This window comes from Bidens hawaiensis, unplaced genomic scaffold (genome assembly GCF_021521415.1).
Source record: "Bidens hawaiensis isolate Kalapana, Puna unplaced genomic scaffold, B.hawaiensis_p1.1 tig00020517_1, whole genome shotgun sequence".
Lineage (NCBI taxonomy): Eukaryota > Viridiplantae > Streptophyta > Magnoliopsida > Asterales > Asteraceae > Bidens > Bidens hawaiensis.
The window spans coordinates 282,061-301,407 of NW_027493135.1; the positions used below are offsets into that span (position 1 = coordinate 282,061).

At 38.2% G+C, this 19,347-nt stretch overlaps 3 pseudogenes across 2 annotated transcripts; 2 read left to right on the forward strand and 1 right to left on the reverse strand.

The window, feature by feature from the left end:
• The first annotated feature begins 462 nt into the window (after positions 1–462).
• On the forward strand, positions 463–3,669 carry LOC143560951 (protein KINESIN LIGHT CHAIN-RELATED 2-like; annotated as a pseudogene). Its single transcript, XR_013140208.1, has 2 exons — positions 463–2,140; positions 3,298–3,669. The product of XR_013140208.1 is annotated as a protein KINESIN LIGHT CHAIN-RELATED 2-like (transcript).
• A 2,866-nt stretch (positions 3,670–6,535) lies between these two features.
• LOC143560952 (RING-H2 finger protein ATL16 pseudogene) lies at positions 6,536–7,668 on the reverse strand (annotated as a pseudogene).
• A 7,484-nt stretch (positions 7,669–15,152) lies between these two features.
• On the forward strand, positions 15,153–18,160 carry LOC143560953 (hyoscyamine 6-dioxygenase-like; annotated as a pseudogene). The gene is made up of 4 exons (XR_013140209.1): positions 15,153–15,336; positions 15,409–15,659; positions 17,045–17,363; positions 17,925–18,160. The product of XR_013140209.1 is annotated as a hyoscyamine 6-dioxygenase-like (transcript).
• The last annotated feature ends 1,187 nt before the right edge of the window (positions 18,161–19,347 follow it).

The window sequence follows — 19,347 nt, forward strand, 5'->3', positions numbered from 1 at the left end:
GGTTAAAGAAACATGTTAAATCACCTCTTAAACTGCTAATGAGCTGGTGATAGAATTATAAGAAAGTCCTAATGTTCCATATAATTCAGGTTCGATTCTTGCCCCTAACATTTAGTTTCGGCATCACCTGGTGATGATAGAAGATTAGGCGAGTAGGCAGCGATCGCTAGCTCGATCCTTGACCTAAACGGATTTTATCTCACCGCACTGTCGCTTCTTCACGCGAGTGTTCACTGGCCGTCAGCCCTAAGTTAGGATTTTCTCCGGTTCAAAGGCGAGTGCATTGTCGAATTGTCGATGGGTGAATTTCGCGAGTAACTCGTTTGAAGGTTTGTTGGTCATTTAAAAAAATAATAAAATAAATAAATTACCACAATCCTCTAGGGTTTTAACAAGGGTTTCTCCCAAATATCAAAACCCCCAATTCCCACCTCTCAATTTCTTTCTTTAAAAACATTCACCATGAAAAAAGCTTCATCAAGACTTGTTCTTCTTCACTCTCAATCCCAAAAACTCATCACCAAGACCCCAATTCCCCTTTATTCCACACAACCCATCACCCATTTCTCATCAATTGATGACCAAAACACCCACTTCAAACCAAACCTTAACCCCAAATCACCAATCTTTTCAAGAAACCTCAACACCCTTATCAACCCACAACAACCCACTTCCCAATTATCATCCAGACAACGAAAAATCAAAGAAAGATCCCAACTTGTTGACGAATTCGAGGCGGCGAAAACATCCGGTGACATGATCAAGGCATTTGAGCAAATGGGGTCCAATAATTTTGATGAAAATGAGTTGGGTTTGGTTTTCTTGAAAATTGGACTTAAATTTGAGAAGAAGGTGAGTACCCTGATAAAGTTTTTGACTTTGCTAATAAAGCCTTGAAAATCTTGGACCAAAGTGATAATCTTGGTAATCAAGATCAAGATTTGTCTTTGTCTTTACCACTTGCTATGAATTTGCAGTTGTTAGGTTCAGCTTGTTATAATTTGCATAGGTTTCAAGAAAGTTTAGGGTATTTGAATAGAGCCAATAGGATTTTGACTAAGCTAGAGGAAATGGTTAGCGATGGATTTGAGATCAAGCATGTGTTGCATGCGGTTCATCTAAATTTAGCGAATACCAAGAATGCGATGGGTAGGAGAGAGGATGCAATTGGGAATTTGAAAAAATGTTTGGAGATTAAAGAAATGTCGTTGGAGGATAACAGTCTAGAGCTCGGGAACGCGTATCGAGACATGGCGGAAGCGTACGTTGCTATTTTGAACTTTAAAGAAGCGTTACCGTATTGTATGAAAGCTATTGACATGCATAAAGTGGAATTAGGGAATAATTCGGTTGAGGTGGCGCACGATAGGAGATTATTGGGTGTGATTTATACCGGATTGGAAGAGCATTTGAAGGCCTTGGAACAAAATCAGTTATCGCAAAAGGCTTTGAAAAATTGGGGGAAAAGTGCGGATTTACTTCGAGCCGAAATCGATGCAGCGAATATGCAAATTGCATTAGGGAAATTTGATGAAGCGATTAATACTTTGAAGGCGGTTGTTCTTCAAACAGATAAAGAAAGTGAAGGCCGCGCGATGATATTTATATCGATGGCGAAAGCTTTATGTAATCAAGAAAAGTTTACCGAAGCTAAACGATGTTTAAAAATGTCATGTGGGATTTTGGAAAAGAAGGAAAAGTCAACACCTTTAGAGGTATCCGAAGCGTATATGGAGATATCGATGCAATATGAAGCAATGAATGAGTTTGAAACTACAATTTCTTTATTAAAGAAAGCACAAAGTATGCTTGAAAAGATACCGAATGAACAACATTCAGTTGGGAGTGCTTCGGCTAGAATTGGGTGGTTACTTTTGTTAACGGGCAAGGTGCAAGAATCGATACCGTATTTGGAAGATGCGATTGAGAGATTAAAAGAAAATTTTGGTTCCAAACATTTTGGAGTTGGATATGTTTATAATAATTTAGGGGCGGCTTATCTTGAACTAGATCGACCTCAATCGGCTGCACAAGTTTTTGCATTGGCTAAGGATATTATGGACACTTCACTTGGTCCTAATCATGCTGACTCGATCGAGGCGTGTCAGAATCTTTCAAAAGCGTATAGTGCAATGCAAAGGTATGGAGCTCGTTTTTTTCTATGTTAATATTGCTTGGATGTGTGTTATGAAAGCGATAATGTTGATGTTGAAATGTTGAGTAATGTGAATTAGATAATCAGCTATAATATTATGACATACGCGAGTAGGTGATAATATCTGGAAGCACTTTTATTGTTTAAAGTTACAATTAGAGGTGGAAATTTGGACAGTATACTAAATGGGTTGATTTGGGTTATCTTTTATCTTTAGCGGTAAGCACAAGTACAACTGATTTAGCTAAAAAGGAAACAGGTCAAATGAGTTGAACGGGTCAAGGTCAAATCAGCATCGAAATAATGTAATTTTGGTAATCATATTTGATACTAATTAGTAATTTGTAATTACTTATATATATATAAAAGTTAACAAAAGTGGACAAAAATGTTTCAGACAACCTGACTTGACCTGACCTGTACAAACCATTTTTGACCCGTGCAAAAGTTACCATTTTGACCCGTACAGAAGTTACCATTTTGACCGCTACAGAAGTTACCAACCTGCATGAGTGCATGCTATTGAAATTCCGAATTTTGAAACTCAAATACATAAAATGAAACCCTCGGGTGGGCAAAAGTGAAATTGCACTAATTTTGACGTTATTTTACTAATCTCGTGAAAATAACGTTAAAAGTGACGGACGGTTAATCAGGCATCATGTAGTGGCGTTGATAGCCGAAAGACAAGGGTACATGCACCGATTAGCCGGTCCGATGATTGAGTGCTATGTGCCTTATGTCCAAGGCTTGATGCAAAACTACTATCGAGCCGGGGGTCTCACCGGAAGCAGCCTCTCTATCCTTATGGGGTAGAGGTAAGGCTGTCTACATCTTACCCTCCTCAGACCCTACCATAGCTTTGCTATTGGTGGGATATACTGAGTACGATGATGATGATGATGAAATACATAAAATGACCAAAAGGAATATTCATGTGATTAAAAAGATACTAAAGTCCTAGATAATCAAATAAGCATTAGCAAAATCTACTTATCCAAACATTAAAAACTGATTAGTGCAACTGCAACTAACGATAATAATATAGTCAGCTTCATAATCGCAAATCCAACCCCCCGCCCCTAATATGTGTTTTTATTAATTTATAACTCATTTGCTATTCTTTTTATTTTGTTGTGTAGCTATGCACTTGCAATAAACTTTCAAGAAAAGGCGATCGATGGTTGGAGAGGGCACGGGCCGAGTGCAAGTGAAGAACTCAAAGAAGCCATCAGGGTTCTTGAGGAACTAAAGGTGAAAGCTTTGGGTGAGTTCCATGATAAAAACGCGCTGCATGCAACTCATCCTAGGAGAAGAAGCCCACGGTCTAGCGGTTCAGTCGACTAAAGGTTATTGAATGAAAAGGAAGCATAAAACATTTTGAAGAAATTTTACTGCTTGCTATTGACTTCCATTTATATAAGGCTTTTAGCTTTTGATGAGAAGTTTTTGTTGCTAGAAAACCTTTTGCTTTGTGGGATGTATTAAAGATTATTTGATGTATGAGTTTTAATTGAAAACGCCCAAAGGTTATTAGATATCTTGAGTTCTTGACCCTTAGAGATGAAAGATTGGCGGGTCAATGGTTTGAGTAACGGGTCAAAAGAATTTATAGTATGGGCCTAAATGGGTCGAGTTAGGTTGTGTTGAAATACATACACTTTTTTTCTCTTTTTTTTAGTAAGAGACTAAAGCGTATTATTGTTGTTGTTAGAGCATTCTCATCCAACTCCCCTTATTTATGTGAGGGGTGTTTTTATAATTTCGAGAGTGATTCAGGGTGTTGTGAGTGAAGTGTTTTTATATTTTAGAAAAAGTAGTGATTTTTCGGTATATTTGAAAAACTACTGTTCATCCTCTACAATTTTTAATATATTTTAAAAGTGGTTGTGAGTGAAGGAAAAAGAAAATGTAACGATAAAAGGTATAAAAAGTATTATTTTATTGAAATAGAGAGAGAAAATATAGTGAGCTTTAGTGCAGTTTTTGGTCTAGAGATAGAGTGTGGGATGAGAATGCTATTATTCTTTATTGTTGTATATATATATATATACCGTATTAGCATAACTAAAACTTTGAATAAAATGATGTAGGAGGTTTTATAATTTAAAGATTTTGTGCAATTTTTAAACTCCTTTTGTCTCCTATCACATGTTTGCATTTTAGCTATTTTTTGTTACTTATTTGAGATAAAAAAAAATTGTTTCTTTTAATGGATTGAAATTGACAACTCAACTGTTGTATTTTGTGGTTGATTGATCATTTGTGTACGTCTTTTTCTACGTTATGGGTATATATTCAATGGTTGGTGTGTATATATACTCCCTTTGACCTACCAACAATTTGGCTTACTTGATCAAAGTCTTGGTCAAACAGGTGCACACAAGAAAGTACCCATCTTTGCTTGGAAGTTTAATAAATCATAATTAAATCCATTTAATCGATTTAGGAAGTTTAACAACTCTCGACCTATTTGACATGCCTTCGTTTTAGAAACCTGAAGAGGTAGGTCCCAGCAGAGCCCAGTTGGACCCGCAAGACTCACCTCAAAGAGGGACGTCTGCGCAGTTGAACCCGCAAGACTCACCTTCAACAGGGACGTCTGCGCAAAGGCTAAACTCGCACGACTCACCTTGAAGAGGGACGTCTGCGCAGAAACCAACTGGATCCGCAGGACCCACCATGCTCAGAGACGTGACGTCCTTACGCGCAGTACGCAAGCTGTTCCCGCAGGAAAAGCCTTCCAATGGTGAAGTACCCCGCATGTTCCCGCAGCTGCGGATACAAGCCATCAGGGAAGGCTACCTGCGCAGCAAGGCTACACGCACAAGGCACTTAACTCTTAAATAATTCAGTAATGTCACCTGAAGAAGGAGTGAGCAAGCCGGGAACACTCCCGCCCAAAGCCGGGAATACTCCCGCCCAAATGAGCCAGTCCGTACGCTACTGGAGGACCTTTTGTACTGTACCTGACGAGGTATGGACAAAAGGTCTGACCAAAGCAGCGACAGCTCACTGTGACAAAGGAATAGTACACAGCCGGCCTGGTCACTATCAGCCGCCGCCTACTCACCAACCCCTGTCACTATTAGCCGCTGCCTACTCACCAACCTGTCGTAGCACGTGCATAGCCTGCAGTTGGTGGAAAAGAATAGTACACAGCCGGCCTGGTAATTATCAGCCGCTGCCTACCCACCAACTACCAGCATGGCATGTGCGTAGCCCACAGTTGGCAGAACAAGAACACTATTCAGCCGGCTGTACCTTCTTGGAAACCTACCTTCGGCTATAAATACTCCAACACCTTGGAATGGTATGGACACATTTACATTACCTTATCACATCTTATCTTCTCTAGCAATCTCTTAATATACACTTATATTCAAGAGCAATCTAGTCTGATTCTCACGCCGGAGGGTGGTCACAAGGAGGTACCCCCCCCCTTCTCAGTGACGAGCTCACGGTGTCTGTTTTGCAGGTCACCAGAAGAACCATCTTTGCCGTACATAACCCCTCGTGGGAAACATCTATTTAACCCCCAGATTATCCGTAATCTGCCCGGGGTCAATTAGTGTTTCTTCAAAACCGCAAAAAAAAAAAGCACGGAACTTGAAGGGAAAACCGAAAACCTGAAATATTTGTGACCGACATCAAACATGAATGTATTGCAATGTTATATAATCTTAATATATATAATAAGTAATAAGTAATGTGTTGAAGTTGTTAGAAATTCGAAATTATTATAACTAACCAATTGTTAGAAGTGTAGTCGAGTATTCGATATTTCAAGTATGAGCTTTGGATGAGCTTATGCTTAGCATCCTAACAGGTAATTTTTTTACTACATGAGATCATAATCTGACTAATATTCGCTGGTCTACCCACCAAACAACGGGTAATGACTAATGAGTAATTCACACGGAATCGCACCCAATAAAACATGTCCTAAATAGACGCCAAACCGTTAGTAACTTGTTGGTCTGGTTCATAATTCGACTTAAATACCGTTAAAACTGGACCATAAACATATCCATATTTCACAACTCCAACATATATGGATGATTGGCAAGTCCAAGATAGATGGCTAGTTTTTAAAAAATAGAAATACTACCTGAGATGTGGCATGGATCTAGAGGAGTTGACTGCCTTTATAAGCAAAAGAATCTTAAAAGACCAGCAACCAGCCAACCATGATTAAAATCCCTTGGTGATTACTCAAAGTAGACCAACAAGACTTACAGACATGTCATATCTTGCTTTACTGACTTATACATCATGCAATAGAAGTTGTACCTCATGGGTCCATCACTCAAGCACTTTGTAGATGGAATCAAATTATTTCCATTCATTAAAGTTTCTCCTAACAAAAGTGATATATGACAATCATTCTTACACCCCATGCTACCATTTTACCATAACCAAATTTTGTCTCCTTTTTGTGTAACTATAATCTTTTACATCATGCTATCTTTTTCTAAATACAAACCCGATGAAAGAGCGAAAAAAGAATAAAAGAAAAAGAAAGAAAACTCGCTCTGCCTATACGCAAAACACTAAAACTAGACTGGTAGAATTGCGTTTCTTGATCTTGATTCTCGACCATTCCCAAACGAGAAAAAATGTCGTCTTGATCTCCCACTCGTACTCCCCTCTTCGGTGCTCCTATGTTCTTGGAGATTCATGTTACTTTGCAAGATTTCTTGAACCGATAAATAAACATGTAGGTCGATAGCTGAATCCATCGAGAAAGATCTTCGTATCGGTTGGATTGTAAAGCTTTCATCTTTTCCCCTAATATCAATGCTTTCATCTCCCATAATGGAAACATGATGAGTCTTTCTTGTTTTAGCCCTTTTCCCACCAATCTTTCTTGGAGAATGGCTTCTTGATTGACCCGATCTTGACCCGTTTTGATCATGTCCCAACTCAATCACCAGGAAATCCTGATCCCCTGTCGGGCTCGATAGGGGATCCTGAGGTGAAGAAGTTGGGGCAATTATTTGGTCTTTCGGGTACCTTGCGGTACCCGAAATACTCAACCTACAAAGAGGACAATTCGCGTTGTTTTGAAGCCAAATATCGATACAATCCAAATGAAACGCGTGGTTGCAACTTGGCAACACTCGTAAAGTATCCATTTCTTGAAAATCATTCAAACAAACCACACATTCATACCAACTCCTCTTTTCGCCTTCGGCTTTTGTGTATTGACAAATGGGAATCTCGCGGATTAGTAACTCATCAAGCCCTCTAACTTGCCAAGGAGGGGTTGAGTAGGCCGACGATAACGGGTCGGGCCTGGCCTGTTCTCGGCCCATAGAAAAACGTCTTAACGGGTTAACCTGTTGCCAGTTGAAACACCCTCGGGTGACGAAGAAGTAGTAGGAAACAAGTAGGAACGCGGTTGCAACGATGCATAATGCCGCAATGGCTAATATTGGGACATTCGAAGGCGTTGGATCGGATTCGAAAGATGAGTTTTGTTGAATCTTGATTGAAATATGATGATCCATTGGTGAGTTATGGAAATGGTGTGTTATGATCAATAAGAGATGTGGAGATTAAAGAAGGTTGTTATGAAGTGAGAAAAAAGTCAAGATTAATAATAAAAGGAATTGAAGTACAAAAGGCAATAAATGAGTGGGAAAAGAACACATGGTTGCTTCAATGAAGATCTTGAAACATGGAGGGGTTTGACTTGAGCAATGTGCTCCATGAGGTTGACAAATGCAACTACTAATTAAAATATAGGCTATTTGTTCACACCCACACCCCCTCCATACATACATACATATATAGATTATTATTATTATTATTATTAGATCAAATGGAAAGCTTATTTTAATAAGATAATAATACTAATAATAAAATCATTTCACATCATAGTTTTTGGAATATTATTAATCTGATCATGCAATAATTAACGGAGGATTTCATCAGCTTATTGTTTATTTTGAGGTTTGTCTAGTATGTCTTGAATGATAATATAAAAATTTGTATTTGTTATATAAACATTTCTTTTTAAATTAAAGTACATTTTTTACTATTCTCTAAATCTACTTCTAAAGTTATATCAAAATATCATTATAACAAACTAAATATATACAGGAAGAAAGCTAAAATTTATAAGGTATCTATCAATGTTTTAAACCGGCTTATACGAGCTGGTAATACCAGTTAAACCGCATGCGGGCAAGTGGCCAGTACGTTAAAGCCCAGTAAATTACACGAACGGTTTGTAATTTGAGCAATTGTATTACCAACAATAATACCGGTTTATACAATCGTAACGGTTTAAGCCCAAGATATATTTTTTAGACTTCGGATAAAAGATTTTTAGCACCCCGTATTTATCTTCGATTAAAAGTTCTAACCTAGCGGCCTTTTCTACACCATTGAATCAATCAGCTTTAACATAGCAGTCTTTTCTATACCATGAAATTTTTGAATTATTTTTTGTGTTAAAGTTGTATTTTTATGGAATTATAGGATTAACCAGTAAATCCTGTTGAACCATACGATACAACCTGATACAATCGGTTGTATCATTTCTAAGCCTAAACCGGTAAGTTTAAATATCCAGCTTTTAAAACACTGGTATTTATAAGTGATTCTTTATTTATAGGCTAAATAAGATCACTATAACTTAACACAAGTGGGCTCCTGAGTCATGACCGATTGTCAAAAATAGCTGTAAAAGTCAACAAACTATAACAGAAAAGTCAACACAAAGTAAAAGCGCTAAGCCCGAGCGCTAAACACGTGATTTGGCCTATGAAACATTTGTAAAAACAAGTTTGGAATCTGTAAGTGGTTCTCCTATAACTCCCAATGAATTTGGCAAATAATTTTGTTTTAAGAGGTGGAATTGAGAATAGATTTAATGCTTGTTTTTTTTTTTTTTAAACTTGCTGAAAGTTTTATTCTTTAACGGCCAGTCAAAGTTTTAATATTTTTTTAACGGTCATTTGGATCATTGGCGAACCACTAACCTATTAGAGAATAATATATTCTATAATATTCTTTATGAAAAAATAATGGAAACCGCGCCAACATTGCCTGACTTTGCTTTAGCCCTGAAACCAGATGAATATCAACTTCCGGATGTCGATTCCTCATGAAACCATGAAAATGTCAACAAAGGTCAAACAGGAAAGAACAAAGATTAAGAACAAATGTAACATCTATGTGGTGACGATGTTGACAGCCCAAACATGGACTGTATCGCCCTATTGTCTTTTATGAATCATTTTGTTGTTGAGTTTGTTCAAAAGTGTTACCAAATCGTTCATATGTATACTACAAATACAATCTCATAATTATGATAACACTATAATACTAAAACTCTAATAACATAGCCCACCCATGCATTTACATTCCATACTTAAGAGAAAACCCATCATATGTGAACCAAAAAACACTTTTTTTTTGTGACAGGGCAAAGTTCTAATGCAATTTAAAATTAGATATTATTATTTTGTTACATAAAAGTTATATTTATGTTGTTTTCAAAGTGATATTCCTACTAAAAATATCTAGCATTCACACTTATAACAAATTCTGTTTAAAAACTCTTTACTTTATTATTATCAAAAGATCAAATAGATTTATATTTTCTTTACATAACTATTTAAAAGATATAAAGAAGATGAACTCATTAAAATAAACCGGTCAAACAGTTTAATACTGATTTTTTATTTTTATTTATAAGTATTTAGACTTGTTTGGGCGAAATTCATAAGTGACTTTTCATCTTAGTACGAATTTCACATGTTTCATCTTAGTGTAAATTTTGCCCAAGATCTCAAACCGCAACATCGCTGTTTACTTTGTGTCGCTAGCAATTTTTTTGTACTTTTCATATTTGAAAATCAAAAGAACATTTGTTTTGCATCCACTTGTGGCCTTTACGCGTAATTGTATTGTTTGTCATTTTGTCTTTACTTGTGTAGATGTGATCCTTTTTTTTTTGCCGGATTGTTGATCGGGGTGTTACCTTTACAAATCCTCCTAGTCAGTTGGTGTGGGGCATTGTTTTGGACCATCTGACTTTCTTGATTTTGTCTTTTTGTGAGGGTTTTGTTAAGTGTTACCTAGCTGTTTTAATTTTACCCCCTTTCAAATCTTTTGAAAACTCTCATTTTCGCATTTCCATCTCCTTCCTCTCTAAATATCTTAGGCCAAGTTTTCTTACTATGTTTTTCTTCTTTCGTTGATAATGGGATACTCTGAGTATGACACGAGTGAAAAATTCTCAACCATGTCAATGGATGATATTCATGTTGCAATGGATGAGTTTAATGTTCCTTGGGATTTGAATCCCCTTGTTCTGAAATCTAAGAAACCGATCTATAGTTTTCCCAAAGGCACCTTTGCTCTTAGGTTGATCTTCTTAGGGCTTCGAATTGTCGAATTCCCTTTAGTAAGTTCTTGTTAGAAAACCTTGATGTTTTTTAGCCTTCATATTTCTCAATGCCACCCTTTGGCCATTGCTCAAGTTACCCATTTTGAAATTCTCTTTCGATCTTTGGAGAGAACCCGTTCCTCAACCCAATTTAGGGCTTTTATTGTTTGACTTGGTCCGCTCATTTGTTTGTCTTAGAGACACGCTATATGCCATCCATGCCACCCATCCTCCAATTAATCTTCGTGATTGGAAGAATCATTTATTTCTTCTTGATGATCATTGTCTTCCAAAAAAAACATGAAGTGGCGTTCTCTTGACGACGGTGCTATAACATAAATGCTCATGACAAGTATAAGATTGATCGGGATTTTTGACTTTTTGAAGGCAAACCCTTGTGATTTAAGACCCTACCCCGAAGTGGTGTTGTTGTGGGCTCGTATAAGTAGGAATTCGTTCAGTGAAGATGCTATACCTACCGTGGTTGTAGATGATCATGGTTAGTTTTGTGATTGCACTTTATTTTCTTTTTTTTATATGGTTATCTTGTTTTATTGTTTGTCCTTCCTTTTGTCACCAGAGACGGATCTTCGTTCACTTTTGAAGTTAAAGAGTGCAGGTTAAGGAATAGGTGACTAGGTGATGATAAACGAGAGATATTTATGAAATATAAAACACACAGTAAAAGTTGTAAAAGTATGAGTATATTGATAATCGTCTAAAGACCGCCATGAAGAAGTGTTTCTCTTGCTTTTATGCAAAAAAATCAATAAATTCTGATACGCATAATAAAACTAATCAATCAACTTAAGATGATCAAGGAAATCCCATAATCAAGAGATACCCATTTGCTCAATTGGTAGTTGCCACCAAAAACTTTAAAGAGGTTAACTTTTTGGGTGAAATTGGATTTCGCAAGGTTCATAAAGGAATTTTAAAAGTTATTAAAAGATTGGATGTTAGTGGGTTTCAAGGGGATAAAGAATTTGAAAATAAAGGAATTTTAAAAGTTATTAAAAGATTGGATGTTAGTGGGTTTTAAGAAGATAAAGAATTTGAAAATGAACTGTTGGTGTTAGTCATTCTAAATTATTCAAACATCATCAAGGCTCTTGGTTATTGTGATGAAGAAAATGAAAAGTTTGTCTATCCTTCCTATAAAAATCACATTTCCCGTTTGAACCTAGTCCTGACTTCCTATCGCTAGCGTATAACTTATTAATAACAAGCCGGCCAACTACAATACTTTTACCTCATTTGAAGTTAATTGCTCGTGGCTATATTGGCGATGACACTCTTGAGGAGTAAAACAAAAATTTTAAACAATACTTTGTATGTACCACACTAAGTTGATTGGTTTACTACTTCTAAGCCAATAGTTACTCTTTACATAGCGGTGTTGTGTGACATGCGACGCACCAGTCAACAATGTAGAGTTTTACAAAAAGGGGCGTAGTGATAAAAAGTCTCAAAACTCTTTTACAATCCCTCCCCCCCCCACCCCCACCATTCTCTCTCTCAAATCAGCATTTCCTACACAACTCTCCAACCAAAACTTAATCCACAACTTTGAGAAGGGTGGGGGGGGGGGGGGGGGGGGGGGGGGTCAAACGCCGCCCACAACTCTCTCACTACACTTGGTCTTAGAAATAGGATTAAGACAGATAATAAGAATAAATAATGTCCCTTGCTCAACGCTTAGACATTCACAAACCATTAACCGTCATATGATCATATTACAAACTTCTCTAATAAACTCTAACTTTCTTCCACAACATTAAACCTTCATGAACCTCATTAAAAATATTAAAACAATATAATATATATAATGTGTGTGTATAAGAGAGAGAGAGATTGGCCCGCCGTCCATTTACACGTTTGCAGCAACAAAATTCTTCTTGCCAAACTTGTCTCACAATAATAGTGCGCTTGGGTTGGTCTGCAAGCACTCATGTCGGTCGGACGAGCCTAGAAACCTTACGTTGTGGGTGCTTTAATGCTTGTTTTCTCAAACTCTAGTTTTGTGAGTGCCTCAACGTTTGTTTTTTCAAACTCTAGTAGCAATTTGTTTGGGATACGCGCAATTGCGGTGTAGATTACTAATTACCTTTCAAAGTTTTTTTATCACAATCGATTAAAATGACTTCTTTTTGAGTGTTTATTAAAGATCGGTATTTTTTACGAAAGTCGGTGCAAACACGCCTCTTTCTAATGTAACTTAAATCCAGATGCTATTATTTTATAAAAAAAACTATATTTATACTGTTTTCAAAATGATATTCATAATAAAAAATTTTCGAATTTACGCTTAAAAACAAACTCTGTTTGAAGTCTCTTTATTTCGCTATTATTTAAAAGATCAAATCACTTTTGTATTTTGTTTATATATTTTTTGTAAGGTGTTTTTTGCCTATGTTACGTGACACTGATGTGACAAACATTTTTCATTCTTTTCATAATATGTGGCACTGATGTGACAGAACATTTTTCATTTTTTTCATGGAACCATTAGGCTGAGGGGTGTGGGGTCTCTAACGGGGGCGCGAGTGGGGGCTCCAGCCAATAATATTGTGACGTGTGGCAGAGAGAGAAACTGGATAAGGGGGGTGTTGGAGCCCCCGCTGGAGCCCCTGGCCCTGGTGTGGAGGGGCTCCAGCAGGGGCTCCAGCGGATTTTTTTTTTATTTTTTTATAAATGTATTAAAAAACGTATTATTAAAAAAACTCATAAATTATTTAAAAAAACACACATTTTTTTTAAAATTCAAATTACAAAAAAAAAACATACTAAAAATTAAACAAACAATAATACTTAATAATAACACTAATCTAATACAAGATCATCGGGTCGCCTCGCCCACAAGATCATCGGGTGACCTTAGCACCCGATCGATCACGATCACGAGGTGGTGCTCTAACCCTCGGGAGTCGAGGTTGATGGGCTTGATTTTGCAAGAGATCGACCACGGTTGCGGTCAAAACTCCCCCTACATGAAGAAGCAAATCATCCTCTTCGGAGGAGTAGGAATCAGACGAGTACGACGACATTATTTTTAAAAAAAAAATTGGGAAGATGGGTTGATTTTGGGTTTTATTTTGAAGTTGTGGTGATTGATATGGGTGAAATGGGGTATTTTATAGATGAAATAGGGTATTATTTAGGTAAAAAATATTTTTTTTTAATTTAATATGTTCCCAACGGCTATTTTCACACTTCCCAACGGCTATTTCTCTCTCTTCTCCCGCGACCAGGCTCACGCCTGCCTGGATTTCCGCGCTCGCGCCCCGCTCGCGCCCCGGTGGTGTGGGGTTAGCGCCCCGGGGCGCGAGCGGAGGGGCTCTCGCGCCCAGGTTAGCGCCCCACACCCCTCAGCCTTACAGGCAAGTCGCTTGAGTTGACCAGCACATGTGTCCATATTGTGTGTTGCCGTTGACCTTATGATTACCAGAGTGGCCTGACTTCACTCATTAGAACATATTTTGTTAATTTGTTCTTTATCTATCAACTTTTAACAACCATGGACCAACAATGGGCCGAAACATTGAACCTTTTATTCTCTCATTAGTCTCCGGTGACTAGTGACTAGATTTGCACAAAAAAACTTATATAACTGGATCTGAAAATAACCGGGTTTTTATATCCAAGCTTTTACTATCCGAACTTACCCATAGGGTATGCATTTCAATACCAAAACCCGTATCTGGAAACGGACCTGATTTGCACCTGGTAATACACGAAAACCGGAACCGATTCCATACCCGGAACTAGATTTTTCTAATATCCAAAACCGGGCTTTTCAAATACCCAATCTATACCCGAAAAATAACTGGAAAATATATGAAAAATACCCAAAAAATGTGTAGCCCCTTAAGAAACCCAACCTGTACCCGAAAAAAACCTGAAAAACCCGAAGATAGAGCTTTTTCAATACCCGGAAATAGGGTATTCAAATACCCGGTTCTATACTGGACCCAAACCCGATGCATAGGGTATGATTTTAGAGACTATACCCGGACTTGAACCCGGGCATTACTGAAGTTTGCTAACCAGAATCGAAAACACAAACGATATTTAGATCATAAGCTCGATCTCGTAATTCTCATTAGCTCAAAAATTACAATACCATGATATAACCCATGTGCTCGGGTATATATACTAATTTAGATTTCAAACCCCAACTAGACTAGAATACAAATACCATAATCATACTCAAATACTAATTGGTAAAAACAAATCTAAATAATTAAATATCTTGTATCCCAAGTAATGTGCTCGACTTGGTCCACAAGATACCGATCCACCATAGGCTCGATGGACCGGCCCAAACCAAATTATGGCTAACAATTACCAATACTCGATTTTCCAATACCCGGTCATACCCGGAACCGGGTATTAAAAAACCCTGATTTGTGCACCTGACCATACAACCTTCACAGGTTGTGGTCATGATTCCATCACATAATTTCTTAAAAAATGGCTAGCCTGCAGCCGGCAAATCCATTAAACATTAATTTCGAAAGTCAACCTTGAAGCCTTTGTATTGCAACATTAATACAGCAATATTCACCATACAAGTCTTGCATATCAACAACTATGTCGAATCTAGTTTCAACATGGTCCAAAACCACTCAAATCTTACCAGAAAACTACATCTTCCCCTCCAGGATCGGTCGATATTCCGCTATGCCAAAACATTCCATTGGTTGACCTCTCTACAAGTCATAGTCAAACAGTCCAAGAAATACTACATGCTTGTCAAGAATTTGGATTCTTTCAGGTTTGAATGCTTGATAACTATTTAACTTGTGAAGTTAAGTTTTGTGGTTCGATATTAATCTATTATAATCAGGTGATCAATCATGGAGTTTCGAAAGATCTTATTGGTGACACCATGGAAGTAGTCAAAGAATTCTATAACATGCCTGATGAGGAGAAGGAGAAACTATACACAAACGATACGACAAAAACTTGCAAACTTTACACAAGCGTTTATAACTACCTTAACGAAGAAATCCATTTTTGGCGAGACAATCTACGACACCCGTGTCATCCGGTAGACGAATGGGTTCACTCATGGCCCGAGAAACCTGCCAATTACCGGTAATTTGACTTTTATCCGCGTAAGAACCTTGAGTTTTATGATACCTGAAGAGGTAGGTCCCAGCAGAGACCAGTTGGTCCCGCAAGACTCACCTTGAACAAGGACGCCTGCGCAAAGGCCATCTGCTCCCGCAGGACCCACCATGCTCATAGAATCTTACGCGCAGTACGCAAGCTGTACACGCAGGGAAAGCCTCCCAATGGTGAAGTACCCCGCCTGTTCCCGCAGTTGCGGATACAAGCCATCAGGGAAGGCTACCCGCAGACAGCAGGGCTACACGCACAAGACACTAGCTACTTCAGTAGTCACATGAAGGAATGAGCAGGGCGGGAACAATCCCGCCTAAATGAGCCAGTCTGATTCTGAAAGATCTTTTGTACTATACTTACCAACCAAGGTATGGGTAGGACAGACGATCTGACCAGAACAGCCCATGAGCCAATCACAGGGTGACAGCTCACCGACAACAGTGCGAGGAGGAGCACCCTCTAGTACTGTTTGTCACTATTAGCCGCTGCCTACTCACCAACCCTTACTGTGGGGCATGCGCAACCTACAGTTGGTGGAATAGTGTTACTGTTGGCCGTAACCTATTCACCAACCAGCATGGCCTGCGTACAATCCACAGTAGGTGGGACGTGCATAACCTACAGTTGGTGGAATAGTGCAGCCGACTTTGTTACTGTTGGCCGTAACCTACCCACCAACCAGTATGGCCTGTGCATAGTCCACTGTTGGTTGAACAGGAATACTATTCAGCCGGCTGTACCTTCTGGGAAACCTACCTTCGGCTATAAATACTCCAACATCTTGGAATGGTAAGATCATCTGCTATCCAGTTATCTAGCAATCTCTTAATATACACTTATATTCAGAGCAACCTAGTCTGATTCTCACGCCGGAGGGTGGTCACAAGGAGGAACCCCCCCTTCTCAGTGACGAGCTTACGGTGTTTGTTTTGCAGGTCTCCTGAAGAACAGCCTTCTCAGCTAGACCTCATTCGTGGGAAACATTACTTAACCCCCAGATTATCTATAATCTGTACCGGGTCTCTTAGTCTTGAAATTGGCCGGACTAAGCTGGAGCAAGTCGGCCGGTTTGAGTTCAATAGTTTCAAACTTGATAGTTTGCCTTTTTAATAGTTTGGTTTTGGTTTGGAACTGGCCTTGTAAACAAAACTGGTCATTTAACAGACTAGATTTTGCAATTCAAAAATGGGTAGCGGGACAGCTTGTTGCCCGCTTGTCTTATGTTTCGATGTAATCACTACTTTTCAATCTTGTTTTTAAAACAACAATAATAATTTAACTTTTATTATTCGTGTTAAAAATATTGTACTAATGTTTGTTTTATGAAGGTTAATGGGTATTGCTTTATTTTGAAGAGATATTGTTGGAAAATACTCGCTAGAAGTGCGGAAATTATCATTGAAAATGTTAGAGCTAATTCGTGAAGGACTAGGACTTGAACCTGGATATTTCAGAGAAGAGTTAACCGGGAGTCATTTGTTGTCGATTAACCATTACCCTCGATGCCCAGATCCCGGTTTGACATTAGGGTTACCAAAACACGCTGATCCTAATATTATAACGGTGCTTTTACAAGGAAGCGTTTATGGGCTTCAGGTTTTCAAGAACGGGCCGTGGCTCGACCGAGCCACTATTTCTAATGCTTTTGTGGTTAATATTGGCCACCAGTTACAGGTGGCAGTTTGCACCAATTTTAAGGGAAAATTCCCAAAGCATTTATGAAAACAAATTTCTAGTTTTAGGTACCATTTGTAAAAAATTCCAGAAATAGGTATTATAAACTAGTCGTGACGAGTAGTTTGTAGAAACCAATTAGAACTTGCCACGTGTCCTTAAACTAACCGTAACGAGCACGTTCACTAATTATTTACTCGCCACGACTAAATAAGTTTCATGCCTCGTAATCAACGCCCACGAGACTTATGAATTACTCGTGGGCGTTGATTACGAGGCACGAAACTTATTTAGTCGTGACGAGTAAATGATTAGTGAACGTGCTCGTTATGATTGGTTTAAGGACACACGGAAAGTTTTAATTGGTTCTACAAACTACTCGTCACGACTAGTTTATAATACCTATTTCTAGAATTTTTTGCAAATGGTACCTAAAACTAGAAATTTGTTTTCATAAATGCTTATTTTGGGAATTTTCCCCCAATTTTAATCATAATTTAACTAGTTTTGTTTTTTTTTGACCTGAATCGTGTGAATAACCGTCAGTGAAACTGTTTTCAGATAATTAGCAACGAGAAGCTAAGAAGCGCGGAACATAGAGCAGTGACAAACTCAAGGGAGGCTCGGACAACGATTGTGAGTTTCATTAGTCCTTGTATGGACGCCATTGTAGAACCAGCTAAATCGATGATCGACACTGACGTCCTCGCTTCAAGTTCAAAGATTTCTTGAAGTCGTATGAAGAGAAGAAGGGAGACACCGAAGCAATAATGGAAGTGTATAAGATTAAATCTTAAACCACATGTAGATATCTCCTGCTAATTAGTGTATCAAAAATAAAACCCTTTCAGTTCTAATATTGTAAAAAATTTTATCATTGATTTATCTTGTCTTATGTCACAGTTTTGCGTTTTATCTTTGCCTAGCGTGCTAGCCAACGCCGATTAACATGTCAGACATCAGTTAATGCGTCAAACGTCGGATGCGTCTCTATTTCAATGTGACACTTGTCCACAGGCGGCTGGCATAAGAGGGCACGAAATTTATCGAAGTATTTGAAGTCACCGTATGTACCGTTAGGTAGTCATCTTAAACCCGTAAAATAACCCGGTTCCCCGAAGGATCTTATGAAAGAGTTACCTCAATAAAAAAATTAACTAAAAACAAAACCTAGCAGCACCTAGATTAATCAAGTTGCCGCCTGGATTTTAAAAATCTCCCTGGCGCCTAGAAAAATCCACCGCCACCTAAAAGAATCCATCGGATGCCTGGAACATTTTTGTTGGGCGGGTCAGAAAACAAGGCGCAGACGGGAAATATTCTTGACAAGTGTCGCTCAATCATTGGGGGAGAAAAAAAGGGCGGTTCAGTTGGTTTTGAGCTGGACTGAATGAAAACGGTGGGATATGTATCGATATTTTGAAGATTACATCGGTCAAAACGGACATTGTTGTCACTTTCCCTTTTTTATAATACTGTTTAACTTATCATTTATATTTGTATTATTATCTAATTAGTATAATTGAGAACTTTGGTGTCACAAAGTACATTAATTTTGTTTTTTATATATTTTAATGGTTTTGTCTCTTTTTGTATAACTCTAAGTGCTTGGTTTTATTGGGACCCAAGTTCAAATCTTTCATGGTGCAAACATTGGGTTTCTCTATTTAGTTTTCTTTCTTAAGTTTGCCATTATTATTATTATTTTTTGTATGTGAGAATGGCTGTCCTTTAATATTAACTTTGGTGTGGGCCGGATGGTTGTGTTATTAAGTGCACTAACTTAATTCGATCACCCGATTTTGTTTTACTTTCGGTACCATAACGAACATAATAAAAACCGACCGTATTCGAATTTTGTTTTAGTTTCGGTATCGTAACGAACGTGACGGGACCGGCCAAATTTGCGTAGACCGATCGCCTCAACGCTCGGCAGGATCGAAAACGCTCAGTTCTACCAACGCCCATGTTTTAGTGACTAACG